Raw genomic sequence first — 13,707 nt, 5'->3', positions numbered from 1 at the left:
CAAGGAGCCCTCTTTTTTCCGTACTTGTGCCTGCCCATTTGGACCGATGCTGACCCACAGACCAAGCCTGGTCCTGAGGAACAGAAGAAGCCCTACGTGAAATGCCAGTCCCCGCTCTGGAAGGGTGGGCTCCTGGCGCCCAGGGAAAGCCGGACCCCTTCCGCCTAGCAGGGACTGCATTCTGCCATCCTTGCCCAGCAGAGAAAGCAGGCTGTGGCCGTCACCTGAGCCACCAAAGGCATCCTCTGCCTAGACACACCAAGCACTTTTCGCTCCGGGAGAGAGAGAAAGCCACCTTTCTGCCAGCAGCACCAAACTTAGGCAATTCTGATCTGAACTTTTCTCAGTTTGCACAGCTCCCTACACCCCCGGAACTTCACTTTACCACAGGTGTTTCAAAAGCAGGGTGAACAAAACCCGGCTGGGATGATAGTTCTAGCAGCTGCCCCGCTCAGCCGCTGGGCCTTGGCCTGCCCGCCTCCCCCTCCTCGGCCGGCCGAAGGCCCTTTTCTCTATTGTTCTGTCTCCGCTGCAGCAAACGGAGCCAGTCTCCGGAGGAGCCGTCCCCCGTCTGCCCGCAATATGTCGAGCCAGGCCCCACACTCTGCTGCCCCCCCGAAAGAAGACTGAGCAACGTACGGTCAGGCGGTCCCTCTCCTTGCCGGGAAGATGGAGCATCTCCTTCCAGCCCCGGAGGAGCCCGGCCGGCCTCCTTCGCAGGGATGGTGCGGCTTCCTGGCGACGCGAGTCGGGCATCGCTCTCTGTGGCTGCCGCCCCTTCCTCCTCCTCCGTGCCCGCTTTCTTGTGGCCGCCCGTCTCAGGGATCTGCTCCAGTTTGCGGTGGAAGGAGCTGGGGCTGGACAGCTCCCTCCTGGTCACACCGCCGGTGCTGTCCCACTCCTCCCTCTTCTTAGCCGAGGGTTCCTCCATGGGGGAGGGCTGGGGCTCCTTCACAATGGGGCAGGGGGTGCCCGCGTTGCTCTGACCAGCGCCAGGGTGGCGGGCAGACGTCTGCTCCTCAGAGACGGTGGCTGACCTTTTCATCGGCGCACTCGGCTTTCGGGTCCCGGTGTTCATCCCTTCGGAGACCCTGCCTGGAGGGGACACCTGGCCGGGGACCGGGCCCTCCCGAGCGATGGGCTCGGGGTACTTGTCTGCCAGGTTCAGGGCAGGTGGGACAGACAGGTGGGAACACTCCGACATGGCGCGCCTCATCGCCTTCCTCTGGGCACCCCCCCGGCTGAGGAAGCCGCCCTCGTTGGCCGAGTCTAGCTTCTCCAGCTCGGTCAAAACCCTCTCCTCTTCTGCCTCGTGGGGGTCGCTGAAGGAGCCACCCTTCCCATCATCCTGGGCCAGCTCCACCGTGGTGGTCGGTGGTCCCAGCCTGGGCATGGCCCTGAAGCTGCTCTGCCCGGAGCTGTCCTGGAGGACTCCCAGGGGGCCGTGGGCAGGGGCTCCCTCCTTCTGCCTGGCTGCTTCAGACAAGACAGGGCTGAGGCTGGGGCTCCACGCACGGATCTCCGGCTCCTTTGGTCGACCTGGGGGGTCTCTCGGGGGCTCCGGCCGGTCTTTCGCTCCCGCCTCTCCCGCCTTTGCCCCTGCTGCTTTCTCCTGGTCGGTGACGCCTCTGCTTTGCTCCAGACTGGCGGATGCCCCTGGGGGTGCGGCTGGCTCTGGCTGGAAGGTGGTGGGTCCGAGGATCCCCGGGCTCTGTCCAGAAGGGCTGTTCTCCAGCCCCAGAGACCACTTCTCAAGGTGACCCGGGGCCGCCTGGCGCGGTTTGCTCAGCGCCTCGGTTTCTCGCTTGTCCTGAGAGGCTGCTTTGAGCTCTTTCTCCAGCTTCCCTTCGAAGAAGCACAGCTTGTCTTCGTCCGTGAAGCCGGCGTTTTTCCCCAGCCCATCCTGAAGCGGCCTCCCCCCGTGCACGTGAAGCCCGATCTCGTTCAGCTTGCCTTCCGTCCTCTGCCACTCGAATGCGGCGTCGCCAAAGTCCTTCGGGGTCCCCGAGCAGGGGAAAGCTTCTGAAAAGCTGTCCGGGTTTTTGGCTTTGCACAGCTGGCTGTATTCGGAGAGGGGCGCGGGGGGCTGGTTGGAGAGAGACATCGCTGCCTGCCTGCTGCTCGTGCTCCTCCGAGCTGAAACGCCACCCAGCCGGGCTGGCAGGCACAGTGATGCAGTGACGACACACGATGCCCCCCTGCGCTCGCATTCCAAAGAGCGCCCTGCCTCCCCCAGACCACCACTCGCTGAAACAGATTACAGCACTTCCACAAAACCCTTTTGAAAAATACAGGCTGGCAGGTTCCTGGTCTCTCCCTACATCTATAGGGGAAGCTATAGTTGCAAGGGCCCTCCGAGGCTTTAAGGCAGCGGGGTGGAAGAAGAAAGGAGATGAAGAAGGCAGCTCCCCAGCCCCAGAGGATGATAGCTGAGGATCTCAAATCCCCGTTTTTTCCTTTAACCACAAACAAAAGATGCAAAGGCCATTAAAAGTAAGTGGCGCAGAGCTCTGGGGGAGGGCATGTGCAAACAAAGATTTAGTGCCCAATCATAAAGGCATCGTCGGGAATGGGAAAGCCAAAAGAGGTTGTTTTACTGGACCAGGTGGGAGTTTGGCCAGATGCGTGAACCAAACAGCCCAAAACGGGATGTGGAAAAGCTCTGTGTCGTCTCCTGTGGCCGGCAAGTGGAACTGGCGCACCGGCATTTTCAAAGGGTAAAATGTCCTCTCTCGTCAAGGAGGGGAAGGAGTTGGTGATAGACGGCGCAGACGTCTTGACACGTTTCTGGTTGAAAGGCTCAGCGGCAAGGGATGGGAAGCGGCCCTCTTCCTGGACCCCAAAGAGCTGCTGCGGCCCCCCAGGGAGGGAATAACACGAGAGCCAGGAGTGACGGTCACTCTGTTAGGGCAGCCTCCAAGGAAGTGTTTCTCAACCTCGGCCACTTGAAGATGGGTGGACTTCAACTCCCAGGATCTTCAACTGCAACTCCCAGAATCTTCAAACTTCAACTGCCCAGCGTTGCTGGCTGGGGGATTCTGGGAGTTGAAGTCCACCCACCTTCAAGTGGCCGAGGTTGAGAAACGCTGCGCCAAGGTTTCAGCTCAGGGTGAACATGAAGCCACCACACCTGTCCTCGACTTTACCCTAGTAGGAGAACTTTGTCTCTTCCTGTCTACAAGTTCTAGCCTGCAAAATCATCGCTGAAAATAACCGGTTTTGCATCCCTAAGAGCGCCCACCCTCCCTGGCTGCTTCTATCCAGCCAACCAACGCCCTTGACGTCCTTATTTCTCCCCATCTCCCCCTCCCCACTGCAATTCCCCCTTTCAAGGATCTCCTCGACCCCCCGCAGCAGCTGGCAGAGTGGAGGTTAGGGGTTATGGAAAGGAGAAAGGGACTGGCTGTGGGGGGGGGAGCTCTGCTGGACTGAGGCTCGACGCTTTCCTGCTGCAAGAGATGACACCAACAGATTTCAAGAAAGGAGCCCTCGTTCCATCCCATAATGATTTTTGTTGAGTGGCTCCGGAGAGTCCCGTCCTACGATCTATATGGCGACAAAACCACAAGCCTGTTCGCTTGCTCCCTTCCTCAACTGGGCACCTTCCAGATCTGCAGAATTGCCCAGAATTCCCCACCCAGCATGGCTGCTGCTGAGAATTCTGGGAGTTGGCATCCAGACGTGGAAATCAGCCTTCGCCCTTGCCATGCCAGACTTCCCGAGGCTGGCACTGGGTGCATTGGGGTGCAATCTCAGGATTCCCAAAGGCTGGGGGGGGGGAGGAAAATTGCAACCCCAACACATCTAGACGGCGATCGAGCTGGGGAAAGCTGCTGTACCTTGTAACAATCCAACTTCATGTTTCACAATTCAAAAATCATCTCCTACGGTTTAGGCAAAGATTTTGCATTTTGAGGTCAAACACGCACCTGCCTCCTCTATTCCCACGTCCTTCCCCCCCACCCCCAACTGGGGGAAGCAACACAGAGGATTGTGCCAAACAGCAACCTGCACCCTTCGGTTTCCAGGCACTTGGCATCGCCGCCCCCCCCTGCTCGCCCCAGGAGAGAGAAGCTGGCTCTTTGTGCTCCAAGATTACAACGTGCCTGGATTCAATAAGATCCTGCTTTGAACCAGGAAAGCACCGCTCAGCACTGCTGCCATGGCTGCTTGGATGGGGGGTAGGTGGGGGGGGAGCACTGCTCTCAGAGCCCAGCGCAGCAGTGACGACTCCTGCCGGTTAATTTGCAAGGAGTATTTTTGGACTCCGCTGCAACGTGCCCCCGGAATTTATCTCACCGCACACAAATGTGTAAAGAAGGCACCCTCCGCGAGCCAACACTCTCCCCCTTCCTTTAAAGGCTGGGTGGGTGGGGGGAGAGCGAGCAGAATCGTTGGAACTGCAAACAAAGGAGTGGTAAAGTCGCATTCTCCTTTGCTCGTGATGCTCCCCAACTCCTGGCTGACCGCAAAAGAGCCGCGGGCCTCGCCTCGTATTCCAGGCGCAGACAACCGTCCGGGCCATTGGCTGAGCCGTGTGGGATGGCACGGAATGTTCGCTGCCGCGGTTCTCATCGCAGAGGGGAAAGCAGAGGACGAGCGCAAAACCAGGGCGAAGCAAGTAAAAAGGGGGCGGGGCGGTGGAATGTACGCAGGGCCTTGGGACAAGGCCGGAGATTTTGCCGAGAATGGCTGGTTTTGCCGAATGCCAAGCAGCCTTCTTCCAGCTTGGTGCTGGAGTTCAGTCTCCAGGCACAACTTTGTAGAAGCTGGATTGCAGCGTCTACTCTTCCCTGCCAGCGTAAGTCGGTGGAGAAAAGAAACCCCGGAGGAAAGGGGGCCTTCTTCTCTATCCTCTCCTTGCAGCTTTCAAAGGTTCTCCTATCTAACTTCCCAGCCCAGGGATATCCCTGCCTGAACCATCTGCTCGACCCTTTGGCCAGAAGCAGGCAGACCTCAGTCCTGAAAAAGAGCATGACTGCTGTTGTGCTCTGTGCGATGGACAGCAGGGCTCTCCTTCTAGAGGTCAGTGGTCCACAGCTTGGCCAAGGTCAGGGACTACCAGGTGGGGCAGCAGACACACACCCACTCCCTCATCTCATGGCGGGCTTCAAAAATTAGGCAACTTCCAAAGATGGGGTCAGGTGGAAGCATTATTAGGAGCAATCAAAAACACACAAAGTTTTGGAGAAGCCTCTGAAGCCCTCAGGCTCTGCCCATCCCCATTGAGTGCCTCTAGATCCATTGGGAGTGCCAAGTCCCTGGATTCCCACTCCGTGGGGACTTATGGCTGAGGACGCTGGGCCTTGTGAGGCAGAATGACGTGCAAGGTGACCTGCCGGACCTCAGCCCCACCCCAGAGCCGACTCCTGCTTCAGCACACCGCGGTTTAAGTGGCAGGTTGCCAGTTCCCACCCACAGCAGCCTGCAGTTTCTATTTTTGCTCTGCTCTTCGAGCTAATACATATCCTGTTCCATGCTTTAAAACACACACGCCAGCAAATGAGCGGTTTCAAGCAAGGTCCTCTAGGCACCGGTTTCCAAGACAACCACACCTTGCAGGATGCTCAAGTGCTCCCTACAAAACCAACCAAGAGCCCTGTCTGGCGTGGGGTCGTCACCAAAGTCAACCACGAGAGCCACAAGGTGACCCCAAGATGCCGCTGCAAAGGATAAACTTTAGGAGGGAAACTGTGCGCTGCAGGTCTCCGTTTCCCAACCACACACACGCTCAGACAATTAGCACACAGCGATAAGCTATACAACCCAGGGGAATGCGGAGGTTTCATTTTCGAGCTAGGGCAGGCCTTCCCCAGGCCTTTAGGAGTTCTCTGGGAGCAGAGTCGTATTCTGAGAATTTTGAGAATTTATCTGAAGGGAAGATTCTGCACGTACGCTGAAGCATTTTTCCGTACTCAGCCTGGCCCTCCCCTCTTCCCTGCCATGACTGTAGTAAACTCATTTTTGCACACTCCTCCTCTTCGCTATGCAATATTTAACGCCTGCTGCCAGGCTAACGGCAAACGCAGATGGCCGCGAGAAAAAGGTTCAGAGTCAGCGACCACAGAAGGGATGAAAAAGGGTGGAAAACAAATGTTGAAGGACGAGGGCTCCCTGTCAATCAGGAAGAGAAGAAAGGGTTCTAGGGGGGCAGGCCCAGCTCTTTAGCTATGCCCAACAACAAGCAAAGAACGGGCCCCCCTTGGGGCAGAGAGTGCCCAGGCTTAAAGACGTGGATGCCCTAAAGTGGAGACGAGAGACAGTAAACACTGACCCCATTTTTGATCCTCTGAGGAGCCAGGCTAAAATCACTGGACTGCGAATGCCAACCTCAATCACCGTGGTGGAGAAATGGGGCCTGGATGCCCACAGAGAGCGCACCGTTTAGCTGTTTAGTGGCTGACGAATTTTGCAAGTTTGTGGTTTCCAGCGCATCTGGGTGGTACCAGCCTGCAGAGGACTGACTCAGTAGTACTAAAGTAAGTGTCCTCTTGAGACTTCCAGATGCACCAACAGGAAAGACAGCAGCAGCTAGATGACAAGCTTTAGATCAGTGTTTCTCAACCTTGGCCACTTTAGGAAGGGTGGACTTCAACTCCCAGAATTCCCCAGCCAGCCATGCTGGCTGGGAATTCTGGGAGTTGAAGTCTACCCTTCTTAAAGTGGCCAAGGTTGAGAAACACTGTCCTAGATAGCTGACCCCTCCCACTTTCTTTGCAATATCGTATTTCAGGTTGTGTTACCTAGATCACACATTGTACATATTGTGACAGAGGCCTCAGCCCTCTCCACTCCTCTCAATTCCAAACTGGGAGCTGAAACTGCATGCTAAGGATCAGCGCATCCTCCCCAACCCGAGCACTTCTGCACTTCTCCGAGTTGCCCGTTATTTAAGCGAATTCTAGGCATCCAGAATGCACCAGTGAGCATGTAAGGCCTGTGTCATTCCCTTGCAGAGGCAAGATGCGCTGTGCCCCTCACATCCCAATTCCTTTGAATCTTTTCTAGCTTTGCTCAAATACAGCAGTTTGCAAGGAAAAGAAAACAGCTTCCAACGGTCTGTGTATTTCGTAAGTCGGCACGGCTTCTAACACCTTTTATTTTACTTTCTCCACCTTCCTTCCCCATGCATGAAATGCACGCAGAGGCACACCTCCAAGGAACAATTTCGTGCAGAAAACACCACTTACACCAAAGAAGACAACTTTATGGGTCATGCCGCTCTCACAAAAGATGTAAAAGGTGACGGGCAACACAATTCACTCTTGCATTTCTTCCACACAAGCAGAGGTTAAAAGACGTTTTGTTGAACGGCCCCGACCCACCTTGCCTAGCGACAAGCGTAGACCCAGTTTTGCTAGGGAAAGGCCTTTCAACCCCACCAAGTTAAATGACTGCTGGCGAATTGAAGCTCCCTGGTATTTAAAAAGGAGGGGCTGAGAATAAAACCAGGCAAAGTGGTCGATCTTCAGCATCTCCAGATGAATGCAGAAGGTCCACCAGAGGAGATGGAAGAAGGTTAGAAGAGGCAAGCTCACGGACTTACTATATTAGTGCATCTCTGACGCTGAACCAGTGTTCCTCAACCTTGGCAACTTTAAGAAGTGTGGACTTCAGCTCCCAGAATCCCCCCAGCTGGCTTCTTAAACACTTCTTAGAGTTGCCAAGGTTGGGGAACACTGCTCTAAATGATTGGATTCAAGAGGAAACCCACTACAAGGCTGGAACATGGAACTGTCGTCATTGTTTTCACTAGCATAACTCATGTACCCCCGGACACAGATTAGTATGAGAGATGCCACAGAATCCCCGTTGTGTTTTCAGTTTGGTTTATTGAAGCATCTATGCTAGAGGGTAGGACAAGTTATATGAAGGCGGATTCCAATTCACGGTTAGGAAAAACTTCCTAACAGTCAGAGCGATTCAGCGGTGGAACCGGTTACTGAGAGAGGCGGTGGGGTCTCCTTTGCCGAATGGGTTCAAGGAGCCACCAGGCGGCTTAACCTTGGGTCCTCGAACAGAGCAGGGGGCCTTCTGAGTCAAGAGGTTCCTTAGCTAGAGGATGGCCAGCTTTCGAGATTAGTGAGTACAAAATACACAAACAGGGCTTAAGCACACAGACAAAAGCTTAGGAATTCGGTTTCTAAGGTCAGTTCCAGGTTTGGCCATTAGCACGGTGACGCAAGCAAGCCGAATCAAACAGGTTCTACAAGACAGCCAGGAAACAAGTCATGCCAAAGAGACGTGTGCTCCGGCCACAGGATTAACAGTTAGGTGCTCATGCCAATGCCCGGACATGGAGCGAGTTCTCACACACAAGCTGTGGGATGCACGCCTAACGAAAGGCCACAGCTGCAAGCACACACCTTTCTCTTGCCTGTGAAGAGTGGGGGCACCGGGCTTTGCGGGCCTTCTCCTGCCTTGCTCTTGGGCAGCATCCCTCGGTGAAGGAGGAGGAGGAGGAGGAAGAAGCCCCCTTGACTTGGTGGGTCTCATGTAGCCCTTCATTTGCAGGGGAGCTTTGGCACGTCCCGCCTTCTTGGTCTCTCTCGGCCCTTGGTCACCATGATCGGCAGCAGCCGGCGAAACGGACTCTAGTCGCTCCCCAGCTTCCGATGTCCGGTTCTGCGCATCCTTCAGTTCGGCTGCCTCTCCAAGCAGACCTGCCTCCTCCTGGCTGGCTGGCTGGACCGGAGGGCTGATCTTCGCCTCCCTCCCGTCATCTGGCCCCAGATGATCGGAAGGGACTTTGGGTTTAGGAGCAGAGCCCGCTTCCTCCGCAAGGACATCCTCCAGGGGCTTATCTCTTCTCGTCTTACTTCCTAAACTCTCCAGGCACTCCAAAGTCCTCAGTTCAGCTTCTCTTCTATTTTCTGCGAATGTTCCTGGCTCAGAGCTACCGCCAACGAGGGCAGTCGTTGCGGCCTGCAGAGTTGCATCTTCCTTCCCGGACTCCTTAAGAGTTGGCAGTTCCGCTGGGAGATCACTGGCTTCTCCAGCAGAACCACTTCCTTCTACTTCAGCAGCCAGCACAGGAGCCATCTTTGGCATCTCCTCCGCCACCGCGTCTGAGGGACCGGGTCCAGGGCCTTGCATTTTGTCCCAGAGATTTATTCCTCCGCTTTCTACTAAACCAGAAACCTGGTCCTTCTCTGTCTTTGCGCTCGGTTTGAAAAGACGGTCTGCTGGAGCCCGTTTGCTTTTCTTCCTCTTCTCCCTAATTTCATCCCCGGCTTTCATTAAAAGAGAAGCTTCTGCTACAGCCACTCCGCCTTCAAGCTTTGCTAAATTCTCCTGCAGCTCATCCAGAATCTTCTGGTCCCCTTGCTCGGGATCTTGCAGTAATCTGGGGAGAAAAAGCTGCTCCTTGCTTAGCTCCTCAGCAAACGTGCCGGCGTGCTCTAAAAAGGGGCAGCCGGCCCCCCGACTTTTGGAGGTGGCTTCATCACGAGCGCTAGCCGGGCCAAACACATTCGTCAGGTCCTCTTCCCAACGCAGCCGATGCCCTTTGATGTTCCTGTTTTCATCCACCACCTCGGCTTCTCCCACGGTCAAGTCCGACCCACTCACCCTCCGAGGCCGCCCTTCGTTTACGGCTTCCTTCGCTTGTGCGGCAACAGGCTGCTGAGGGGCCATCAGAGACTTTTTACTCTTCTTCTCACGAGCCTTCTTCCCAGGTTTTGCAAGCAGGGATTGCTGATCTGAAAGGCCAGAGCCGCCACCTTCCTTCTCTTCGCTGCTTCTGGAGGCCAGGGGTGCTTCGGCCTCCGTCTTTCCCTCGGCATCTAAAACCGCACCGGTGTCTGACCTGCCAGGCAAATGGGGAGACTGCTCCAAACTAGGCGCGTCCTGCCTGCTCTTTCCTTTCTCATCAGCAAACAGCTTAGCAGGAACCTGGCCGGTGGGCTTTGCATCCTTGAGGAGATGCTGTGATGCCGCCTCCTCCTGGCTACCCTCAGGGGAGGGCACCCCCTCAGTCTGAGCTACATCGTGGCGTTTAGGGGGCTCCGGCTTCGTCTCCAGAACCTCGAGAACTCGGGGGCTTTGCCGTTCAGTGTCCTGCATCTTCTGCTCTTCCAGCCCTGGAGGGAGGGCGATGTGTGGCTCCGGTGTACCCTCCCCACATGGCTCTAGGTTAGCTTCTTGCCCCTTCTCCCTGGCAGGCGCTTCTTTGGTTTCAGGGAGCTCTTCTGCCTCAGCAGCGCCAGCTTTTCCCTCCTCAGAGGTGGGCAGCTGCTCAAAGCAAACGCTCTTCCCCCCCCTTCCCCCCGTTTTCTCCAGCCGTTCTTCAGCAGGGAGGTGTACCTCGGCGGCCCCTGGCAGTGCTGGTGCTGGACTTTTCTCCAGAGAGCCCGCCTCCTCAGCGACACCGGTCTTCTCGGAAGGCTTGGTCGTGTCCGGCTTTTTCTCCAGGAAGAGGGGCTCTTCCGAGGGACTTTTCTCAGTTTTTTTCCTCCTCCCATCGCTGCTCCTCTTTTTGGGCTTGCTTGCGGGCAACGCCAAGGTGGGGTCTCCTCCAGCTGGGCTCTCTGAACGGGTGAGGCCGGGTCCCTCGTGTTGCCTCGGCTGGCCCGTTTCCTCGGTGGGGACAGCAGACTCGGTGAGCGTGTGGCGTTCAGCCAGCTGGCCGGGGCCCCCCGAGATGAAGGGATAAGCGGACGGAGGCAGGTCAACCCTTTCGCCAGGTCCAGCCGGCCTGGCGTTTTCCGTGAAGGTTGCGGCAGAAGGGCCTTGTGGCGTCACAGCATCTGCAGCCCTTTCCGACATCCAGCTTGCAGTTAAGAAGCCAGTCCCCTCTTTCGGGTAATCTGCTCCCTGTCTGGTTTGGCCAGGCCAGCCCTGCAGAGGAGGAAGGCGGTGGTCTCTGCTGCCCTCCACGCTGGAGGAGAACGGCCTGAAGGAGCTCCTCTCCTCGGCTCTTCTGCTCCTCCCGTCGCTTGACCTCTTCTTCGGCTTCTCTCTCAACCCTGCGGAGGCGGGAAAGCCCTCTTCTGGGCTCCCGGCTGCCAAACCGGTTTCACCAGGGGCCTCCACGCCTTCCACAGCTGACGGTCTGCTCAGGCCGGCCTTCTCCTCTGAAGGGAGCAGCCGTGGTTCTGGGAAGGGCTGGGCTCGCCTGCTTTTCCCATCGCTGCCCCTCTTTTTGGGCTGGTTGTTCCCCAGCCTGGGAAGGGCCCCGGCCGGCTGTTCTGGAGGGGGGCTCCCGAGGATTTCCTCAGCTGGACTGCCGAAAAGCACCGGGCCGCCATCAACTGCCTCGGCAGCCAAAAGGGGGTTTGCTGGATCTGGCTTCGCTTCCACTGGAAGGGCAATTTGTGCAGCACCGAACTCGGGCCTTTCGCCTCTTGGGGAGAGGCCCCCTTTGGCCTCTCTTTCCTTCGGGGCCTCTGAGGCCAGAGAGCCTCCCTCCCCGTCTCTGCGAAGAGAGCTCCCTCCTTGGCTTGCCTCAGCCGTCTCTGGCTCAGCTGGGAGGCTTACCCCTCCCTGGCCAGCGCGGCCATTCTCTGAAGCCTCCTCTGGCATCCTGGGCCTTTCTAGCAGCCCCTCTTCCCTTCCGAGGCCTTGCCGCAGCGGGGTGACCTTCTCGCTCGCAACCACAGGCGCTACAGCCTGGACCTCAGTTTTCTGCATCCCTGCAGATTCGGGCCCTGGAGCTGAGGCATCCACATTTGAGCCCTTGGCAGGGAGAGACTCCAACTGGACGCTTTTTCCAAAGGGGCCTATTTCCCCAGGACTGCTCTGGGCTAGGGGAGAAGTCGGGCTTTCCTGCTCATGGTGCTTCAGGGGCTCATCAGAAAGTTCCCTCCTTCCGCTTTCCGGCTGCAACGCTAAGCGGCCGTCCGCCGCGGGTTTGGCTTGGCTCAGTTCTCCTGGTTTTGCAGCCGACGCAAGTTTGGAAGGGCCTTCGGTCTGCAGGCCAGGCTTGTCTGTTGGAGGAAGGGGTAGAAGGTGCTGGCCATCCAGCCGCTGTCCTTCTTTACCAAGCTTCAAAGTACCCTTTCCCAGGATGTCTGTGGAGGCCCCCAAGACCTCTTCAGCGCTTTCATGGAGAGCTTTTGGAGGTTCAGCAACAGCCAGAGGAGCTCTTGGTTTCTTAGAGCCGTCCTCCCATGTTTCCACTCCCCGCAGCTGCTGCCCTCGCTTTTGCTTGGGTTTCTTCTTCTTCTTCTTCAAGGCTGCTGAAGCTTCCAGATCCCAACCCCCTTGCAACATCTCTCTTGTACCCTCTGCGACCTCGAAAGGCCGGCCAGGTCCCTTCCTCTGAGATCGCCTACTCTGGGGAGACGCCCCACTGATGGAGCCAAAGTCGGCCACATAGAAAGGGTCTCCTCTTGGGCTGTGGCTCTTCTGGGTTGGGGAACCTGTAAGAAGCTCCTCAGGGGCGTCTGCCAGAGTCATCTGGGCAGGCTTTGCTCTGCCAAACCCGCGGTGGTCACTGGATTTGTTAGTTTGTCTTATTTGGACGGGAGGTGCACCTGAAATACAGGAAGGTCACTGAAGGACAAAAGTCACCACGGACCATGAATCACGTTCCAAAGGGTTACATTACAGCCAATTTCCACCTACACCAAATCATTTTGGGGGTGTTCTAGGTTTCACTGATTCCTGCCTTTGCCAAACAGATCAAACGTCGTGGGTTGGATGTTCTGAAGAACCATCGTTTCTACATCAGTGAATAAATAGGTGTTCTTGGGCTTAGACAGCCCAATTTCTAACTTTCCGTAGGTGCTGGACCACACCTCCGGTCGCCTCCAACCAGCTTGGAACACCCGAGAGGATGGGAATTGTAATCTAGCATACCTAAAAGGTGGTGGGTTGAGGAAGGCTACATTTCTTAACTTTTCTAAAAAGGTTTTTCAGATCTAGGTCATCGCTTTGATTGGGAAAAAAAAAAAGGGCCAAAAGATCTAGACCAGTGTTCCTCAACCTTGGCACTTTAAGATGTGTGGACTTCAACTCCCAGAGTTCCCCAGCCAGCCATGCTGGCTGGGGAACCCTGGGAGTTGAAGTCCACACATCTTAAAGTGGCCAAGGTTGAGGAACACTGCTCTGGACCTGGAAAGCTTCCACTGCAGAAAATCAGCATACTGGCAAGCTAAGACATGGTACAGCTGGGGCGCAACTAGAAGGAGAAATGAGACAGACACAGACAGATGGAAGGCAAAGTGCCTAAACTTAAAGGAAGTGGGAAGAGATATTTTTCTGGACTTCCGCACAGCCTATTACTCATTCCCAGCAGGGATCCCAAAACTGTCTCTGAACATCTGGGTCCTCAATCCACCCCACAGTTCAGAACGCACATTTAAGGGGAAAGATGGAGAACACGCTGGAAGTACCCTTCCACACCAATGCAGACCGATGCCGTTAAGGGGTCTGCCGGAAAAGTTTGCCTTAGCGACCTGTTTTGGAAAGTAAGCTAACAGTTCTCAGGATTCCAGAGACACAGGAAGATCGAAGAAAGGTGTTTGGAAACTTGCCTGCACTGGACCTAGGTACCAGTGCAACTAAGGTGGGACGCCCAGCTTTGGGGATACAAAGCGGCAGGGGTGGGCAGTAACCAGAGTGGAGGGAAGAAACAAGCTGTGGCGATATCTTCCCCCAGAGCAGAAGACTGAGGTCCCTCAGCAGCAGAGAGAGAAGCAAGCTGCGAGGGAGAGGAATTCCAGGACGGAGAAGGAAGGGAGGTGCTTAAGAGAAGGCTCAGCT

At 56.2% G+C, this 13,707-nt stretch overlaps 1 protein-coding gene across 2 annotated transcripts in view; it reads right to left on the bottom strand.

Moving 5' to 3' along the window:
- MAP4 (microtubule associated protein 4) overlaps positions 1 to 13,707 on the bottom strand; it is a 159,358-nt gene that overhangs the window by 44,683 nt on the left and 100,968 nt on the right. The window lies entirely within an intron of this gene.

The sequence above is a fragment of the Candoia aspera genome, chromosome 4 (genome assembly GCF_035149785.1).
Source record: "Candoia aspera isolate rCanAsp1 chromosome 4, rCanAsp1.hap2, whole genome shotgun sequence".
Taxonomy (NCBI): Eukaryota; Metazoa; Chordata; class Lepidosauria; order Squamata; family Boidae; genus Candoia; species Candoia aspera.
This window is presented reverse-complemented; position numbering and strand designations above follow the sequence as displayed.